Below are 8,670 nucleotides of genomic sequence, written 5' to 3' on the forward strand. Positions count from 1 at the left end.
CTCTCTCTCTCTCTCTCTCTCTCTCTCTCTCTTTCTTTCTCTTTCTCTGTGTGTCTCTCTCTCTCGCTCTCTTTCTAATAACTTAATTAATAACTGCATTAGAATGCTATCAACGGCTCAAGCCTCCATTACCAGCTTTAAAATGACGTTTTGGAACTAGCAAAATAGGCGTTGCCTATAATCCTACTCACAATAGCGATTTAAGTACAAAACCCGGACGAATCCCTTTAAATATATCATCTGATCGATGTCTTGAGGTGTGGTAACCATAGTATAAGCGGAATAATTGACTCCGGGCCGTTGAATTACTAGAAAAATAATGCACACCCGAGGTGTAACGGCCACGACCTCGGGTGTGCATTATTTTTCTAATAATTCAACGGCCCGTCGTCAATTATTCCTTACTTAAAGTCTGCATAAAAGAAAGAGTTTGTCTACAAGAATAACAAATTATGATTATGCTTTATTTTCAGGCTTAGAAATATGCAATACACACTGACACTGCGTTTACGATGATGTCACGGCAGTAGAGGCGGCGCAACCATAAGGACATGTGAATAATCCCGCCCACTCTAAAGCGGTACTAAACTGCAGTGGAAACGCAAACCGAGCCGTGCCGTGCCGTGCCATACTGAACCGTACCGAGCCGTACCGTGCCGTACCATGCAGTGGAAAAGCGCCAATACACAGGTAGGTTAAAGTCCACGTGAACCGGACGTTGCTGCCTACTTTATTTTAGTATAGTGAAGTATTTTCAAATTAAATAGAATATTCGTGCTATAATATTGCACTCCTCCTCTCAATATTGCAAATTTTGGTTTCATGCGACTTTAAAATTTAAAAATTCTAATTAATTAACTTCTCAAGGTCATTTCATCCAAACATGAAATACCTTTCCCTGTCAATTTATAGCTTTAATAAAAAGTGCATTACATACTGTCTGTGGTCAATGTCAGCTTTTCCACAGCAAGGCAATGGGCTTCTAGACATGGAGTAATTGGAGCTCAACGTCATGGTGACTGCCTTTGGGCCCCAGTTTTACATAAGCTTAAATTACAGTAATGCCCATACCCAGCATGTTGTCATCGCAAACCATAAAATGTGAAATAAGACATTCATCTAAAACACGCCTCCGCTTCTCACGCAAACAGACTCTTCTGAGAGAAAGATGAATTAAGTTTACAGCCTCAGCACTGAATTAATCTAATTTAAATCTACACTAATGAGAATATTGCTGTGAGAGACGACAGAGTTCTTGCTTTATTTAATTAAGAACAAGAAATGAATCCATAAGAGGACTTTTCCCAGTGCTCTTAGAGACATTATCATTTTAAAAACCTCCTTCCACAGAATCGCATTGTTAATCGCATGGAATCTGTCAGATCCTTTTAGAAATGCTTTTCACTCAAATGTTCCTCTAGGACAGTGGTTCCCAACCACATTCCTGGAGGCCCCCCAACACTGCATGTTTTCCATGTCTCCTTAATCAAACACACCTGATTCAGATCATCAGCTCATTAGTAGAGACTCCAAGACCTGAAATGGGTGTGTCAGACAAAGGAGAGATACAAAATATGCAGTGTTGGGGGTCCTCCAGGAACGTGGTTGGGAACCACTGCTCTAGGATGTTCTGCCGTTACTTTATTTCTTTGTTCCACACTCTATCAATTTCACAGAAAGTTAGTAACGGTCTCTCATACTGTCCTGCGCTTGTACACAAAGATTATTTTCGAGCTTTGTTGTGTCACTCTGTTTTTGAAAAATTCCTGTCAAAGTGTCACCACGGATGGGGGGCATCGTGAGCGGCTTGCTTAAGCCCGCCACAGTGGCACATTTTTCTATTTGCAGCACTTTCACCTGCTTTCACCCCATATGAGCATGTTCTGCATACTAACATCTCAGAGTGGGAAAACAACGATGTTCTTAGCAATCTGTTATGTTGCTCTGTTTCTGTGGATGCCTGAAGGAGTTTTTGTGACTCTGGAATACTTTCGGAATTGGTTGATCCGCACAGTAATTGTGTATGTAAATGGTTTGTTGCAAGGTAATAGTGAAACCACTGGCTCAAACCGTCAGAAAGCACGAATCGGCAGAACACGCACATACAAATCAACACCTAAGCCTTTCTCTAATTTATTTCATCTGTATTTAAAATCCAGGCCGGTGTTGCCTTAAACAAAAAGAGCATTAACAACCCAGGCTGCATTGGTAATGAGTGTCACAGAAGCAGCGTGGACCACAGCAGCACATGGTGACGTATGTGCTCTATTGTTAGTGTAATGAACACCTGGACATCAGTGTAGTGCTAAATCAGACACGGGGAAGCAGCCACTCTTCACATCCGTACTCTTCACATTCACTGTAGCGCCGAAACGCAAGACGCTTCCCTTTTAAAATGAAATCTTTGTAGTTAGGAAAGCTGATTATGTATTTCATGCCAACTTTTTAGCTCACACTGTACACTATAAAGAGGGAATCATTTTTAATGATTTTGAAAGAAATCTCTTATGCTCACCAAGGCTGCATTATATATTACATGCTATTACAATTTAAAATAACTGTTTTCTATTTCAGTATATTTTAAATGTAATTTATTCCTGTGATGGAAAACTGTTTATTTTTGTTAAAAGAAAGTTCAAAATAATATATTTGAAATAGAAAACTTTTGTAAAATGTCTTTACTGTCACTTTTGATCAATTTAATGTTGAATAAAATGATAAATTTTTTATTAAAAAGTTATAATTAAAAAGTAATTTATTTTTCAATATAACTTACCCCAAACTTTTGATGTTAATGTATCACAGCTCTGACAAAAATATTACGCAGCGCAGCTGTTTTCTACATTGATAATATTAATAAATGTTTCTCAAGCACCAAAGCAGCATATTAGAATTATTTCTGAAGGATCAAGTGACACTGAAGACTGGAGTAATGGCTGCTAAAAATTCAGGTTTTCCACAAAAAAAATTAAGCAACAAAAACTGTTTTCAACACTGATGATAATAAGAACCATTATTAATAATTGAGCAACAATAATTTATTGAGTTGCAAATCAGCATATTAGAATGATTTCTGAAGGATCATGTGACACTCAAGACTGGAGTAATGATGCTGAAAATTCAGCTTTGCATCACAAGAATAAATTACATTTTAAAATGTATTCAAGTAGAAAACAGTTGTTTTAAATTTTAGTAATATTTAACAATACTACTGCTTTTTACTGTATTTCCTATCAAATAAATGCACCATTGGTGAGCATAAGAGACTTCTTTCAAACACATGAATAAATCTTAATTATTTCAAACTTTCGCCCAGTAGTGTAGTTTAGCAAATTAGGACACAACAGGAGGATGTTTGAACCGCAAACCTTGCAGTGCACTTCTCTCATTCCACAACCACTATAAGTAACAAGCTTCACTTTCTAGTAAATACAAGTAGGGTTTCAAAATGTTGGCGGAGTAGTTTGAAAATCTGTTATTTTTGCAGTTTTGTTTGGTGTCACCAGTATCACAGCAATTACATATAGACCATCTTTGTGTGGACATAAGACAGACAGTTTGTGAACAAACAAGACAGAGACTTTTCCATCATTAGTCTAACTTACACCAACAGAGATCAAAATTGTTAGAAATTTCATCAGCCACATTCAAAACCAAAATCATAAGAACACCCCTCTCTTACTAAACTACACAGCAATGGAGACCGCAGGAGCATGTGCATAATTTATCACGCCAGATTTTTATTAAGTAGCATGATTAAAAATAACAAGCCCTCCTTGAGGAAAACTGATATTGCTCTTGATGACAAATTTTCATTAATTGCTGCTAAGGTACATTTTCAGACCAATTAAAATCCATAAAAGATTATGAAACTTTCAGACAGTTATGTCTTGACTTTCTCGGACAAGCAGCTGACATCACAGCAGGAGTTAAAGTAGGAAAGGTTCCTCCTATGATGATTATGTTATTATGCTTCATATAGTAGAGCCTAGCATGGTCTCCAGTATCTCCCAAATCTATCAAGACTAGCTCAGATTTCTTTATTTATATACAAAAAGTAATATAGTATACTATATAGTGTGTATACTGTTCAAACGTTTGGGGTTGGTAAGATTTTTTTTAAGAAAGAAGTCTCTTATGCTCACCAAGGCTGCATTTATTGAATCAAAAACCTGTCAAGCCTGTTTACTGTTTCTGCATTTTTTTTTATTTTACAGTATTCTTTGATGAATAGAACATTCAAAAAGACAGCATTAATTTGACAGAAATCTTGTGAAACATAAATCTCTCTCTTTCTCTCTCTCTCTCTACAGAATATATAAATCATGTATTATGAATATTGTTATAATTTATATTACAGTGTATAACTTGTGCTTTATATGGTCATGATATTCTGTAGCTTTTTCAAAGCTGCAGTAGGATCGAAGCAGTGGCTTATACATGTGTACATGAAAACTACTCAATTACTACTGAATATATTAGCCAACAGCTGTAATGAGGAAGAAATTAGTTAATAATGATCACATCTGTCAGACAACACTAGCTAGCTTTAGGGGTGCCTTTGAAGTGCTGCTTTCATTTACTGGGGTTGTCATCCAAATGCACTCTTAAAAATAAAGGTGCTTCACGATGCCATAGAAGAACCTTTTTGTCTAAATGGTTCCATAAAGAACCTTTAACATCTGAAGAACCTTTCTGTTTCACAAAAGGTTCTTTGTGGCGAAAGAAGGTTCTTCAGATTACAAAAACGCAAGAAAGAAATGGTTCTTTAAAGAACCTTTGACTGAATGGTTCTTTGTGGAACCAAAAATGGTTCTTCTATGGCATCGCTTGAAGAACCTTTTGAAGCACCTTTATTTTTAAGAGTGTAGTGTGCAAAATTGTGAAAAATGTGTTTTGAGAGGACAAGATGCCTAAACCAAGAGCTTGCATTATCACTTCTCAGCTTATTTTAAGCATATTACATCAGTTTTTGTATAGACCACTAACTCGTTGGACATCAGCTCTTTTTTTGGGCTCTGTGAATCAGAGGTTTTAATCTTTTGGATGACAGATATCAACCTTTGGTTTTTCATAGTACAAATTGAATCTGTTTACGGTACAGATTCAGCATAATTGGACAATTACAATAAACATTATCTGCACAAATTTAATTTGTGTGCAATCATGTTATCCTGAAATACATGTTATCCTGGTGAAATACACCCACTTCACTGCCAGCAATTAATTAAATTGTCACATTTTCACAGCTGGATTTCAGATTGTGTTTCTTGAACCTCCTAAAACCACCTTTGGTAGACTACATACTGCAGGAGACTGCTCTGTAAAAGTAAATGTAACCCTATAGGAGTTTATTTCTGATTTATCTTCACCATTTGGTGTCACTAGTCCTTAAGGTTCCCAGCCTGTAAGAAAGGATGAAAGCTTAACGCAACATGATAAGCCATGTTGATTTTCTTTCTCATGGCCTGATGTTGCACTTTTTCTGATAGAACTGAAAATAATGTTTGCTTTTGTAAATCACCTGCTGAGTGTTTTTATGATTATTGCACTGATGATTCAGTAAACATCATTTGTCACAATAAGGTGTCTTGACAATTTAGATTTATCAATTTTATCCACATGGTTTTGCTCTCAGAAGGTGTTTTTGTAGCATATGCTTCTTGAATCACAATGCATAGCTATCCAAAAGCCAAACAAATGACTACAGAAGAAGAAAGAAATATGTAAATGAGTCTATTTTTTAGCATTTCACTAAAATAACATTGCTCTCCACTGAGACATTAGGATTTCACCAAATTCCCATTAAAAAACCCCAATCCTTTCAGAGACTGAAAAAACAACAACATATCGATTATAAGTGTCTCTGAAACTCACTAATACATCAACTAAAATGAGTCAGTTTTACAAGAAACTAGGGATGCACCGAATGTTCGGCAACCGAAATTATTCGGCCGAAAATAGCAAAAAAAGCTCTTTCGGTGTTCGGCCGAATAAGCGAAAAGACCGAATAAATTGTACCGACAAGACAAAACAGTAAAAAGCACATTTTGGCTCTTTAATTTATGCAATGGTGACATTTTTTTTGCCAAAATAAATGGGGAAAAATTTTTGAAAAACCGTGTTCGGTATTTGGTATTCGGCCTTTGGCCTTTGGCCCAGTGTTTAATTTTGTTCGGTTTCGGCTTCGGCCAAGAATTTTCATTTCGGTGCATCACTACAAGAAACTCACTTTGACCAGTGAATGTGAAACCAGTTTTCCCTTTGAAAGGATCAGTGTTGAGAGATTAATTTTGGCTAACATGAAAATGCTGGATTTCAATCCATTCAAAGGAGTACAAGCAATTTAAACACTTGGCAGGGGTGCTTTGCTTTGCCTCCGACTCCCTTGTGGTGCAGAACTAAGTAGTTTTGGATATTGGCAGGGAGGAAATCTTCCTGAGCAGTGGTTCTATGCTGGTGTTAACCTTTCTGTCCTGACTTTTTGTGAGTACAGTCGCCCAGTAGGCTTAGCAGAACAGCCAATTTGCCCTGCTTAATATGAACTCATGCACCTGAGGTTTATAGCTTTGGAACAGGAACAGATAAAGAAGAGAATCATTTTAAATGGACAATAAATAACCAAAAGGCACATTCAGTTCCCAAAAAACTTTCTGTTTACTTTAAAAACCTGTCAACGCCTCGTATGGAATAGTTTCATATTATAGATCAAGAGTTTCCAATATGCGTATATTAAGTGAGATATTGAATTTCCACTAGACTTTTTAATATTTAAAAAAAAGTGAACAAGGATCAAGTGCTCTGTGAGGAAAGGTTATCCCTGTTTCAGAGCTGGAGTCCTGTAATTGTTTCAGTAAGGTATTATGGGATAAGATTCCGTCAGAGGATGTGACCTTTAGCTCAATTAAACATTCAGTCAGTCACCTTGTGCTCAAATACCTCTAATTAGACCAAAGTGCTCTAAAAATCATCACACTGGATATCCTAGCCCAAAATGTACAATCAATTTGTTGCTAACCTGTGCACTTGGAGGAATTACAGAAATCCCTTGTGTATATGAGTTACAGTCACGTATAAGAACATAAAATGATACTGAAATGTATACAGCAGTTTAGGGGGTCAAAGAGGCTGGTTAGCATAATTGCCTCTTGCTGGTAGATGTTGTATTTATGGAAGCCCGTATTCACCACAGAATACAGAAATAAAAGTAATTGACTCTTTTTTTCTCGCAATTTAGACTTTTCTTTTCACAATTCAGAATTTCAAGGTGTAAGATCAGAATTTTATTCTGAATTCTGAATTTATATCTCACAATTTTTTTACAATACTACAAAACTACAATAGTGAGTTTATATTTGACAATTTACAATTATAACCTCTCACAATTCAGAGTTTATTTCTCACAATTCTGAGTTCATATCTCACAATTCAGTGTTTATATCTTACAATTCTGAATTTATATCTCGCAGTTCGCAGTTTATATATCTTGCAATTTTCAGTTCATATCTCACAATTCTGAGTTTATATCTCACTGTTCTAAGTTTATATCTCACAATTCTGAGTTTATATCTCGCAATTCTGAGTATTTATCTCACAATTCTGAGTTCATATCTCACAATTCAGTGTTTATATCTTACAATTCTGAATTTATATTTCGCAGTTCGCAGTTTATATATCTTGCAATTTTCAGTTCATATCTCACAATTCTGAGTTTATATCTCACTGTTCTAAGTTTATATCTCACAATTCTGAGTTTATATCTCGCAATTCTGAGTATTTATCTCACAATTCTGAGTTTTTATCTCACAATTCTGAGTTCATATCTCACAATTCTGAGTTTATATCTTACAATTCTGAGTTTATATCTCGCCATTTTGAATTTATATCTCACAATTCGTGGTTTATGTCTTTATATCTTGCAATTTTGAGTTTATATCTCGCTGTTCTAAGTTTACATCTCACAATTCTGAGTTTATATCTCACAATTTAGAGTTTATATCTCACAATTTAGAGTTTATATCTCACAATTCTGAATTTATATCTCGCAATTCGCGGTTTATATCTCTCAATTCGCAGTTTATATATCTTGCAATTTTGAGTTCATATCTCACAATTATGAGTTTTTATCTCACAATTCAGAGTTTATATCTCACAATTCAGTGTTTTTATCTCACAATTCTGAGTTTTTATCTCACAATTCAGAGTTTTTATCTCACAATTCAGAGTTTATATCTCACAATTCAGAGTTTATATCTCACAATTCTGAGTTTATATCTCACAATTCTGAGTTCATATCTCACAATTCTGAATTTATATCTCACATTTCTGAATTTATATCTCACATTTCTGAATTTACATCTCACAATTCTGAGTTCATATCTCAGAATTCTGAATTTATATCTCGCAATTCGTGGTTTATATCTCGCAATTCGCAGTTTATATATCTTGCGATTTTGAGTTCATATCTCACAATTCTGAGTTTATATCTCGCCGTTCTAAGTTTATATATCGCAATTCTGAGTATTTATCTCACAATTCTGAGTTTTTATCTCACAATTCTGAGTTTATATCTCGCCATTCTGAATTGACATCTCACAATTCAGAGTTTATATCTCACAATTCAGAGTTTATATCTCACAATTCAGAGTTTATATCTCACAATTCTGAGTT

Source organism: Sinocyclocheilus anshuiensis, unplaced genomic scaffold (genome assembly GCF_001515605.1).
Source record: "Sinocyclocheilus anshuiensis isolate Anshui unplaced genomic scaffold, SAMN03320099.WGS_v1.1 scaffold1552, whole genome shotgun sequence".
Classification (NCBI taxonomy): Eukaryota; Metazoa; Chordata; class Actinopteri; order Cypriniformes; family Cyprinidae; genus Sinocyclocheilus; species Sinocyclocheilus anshuiensis.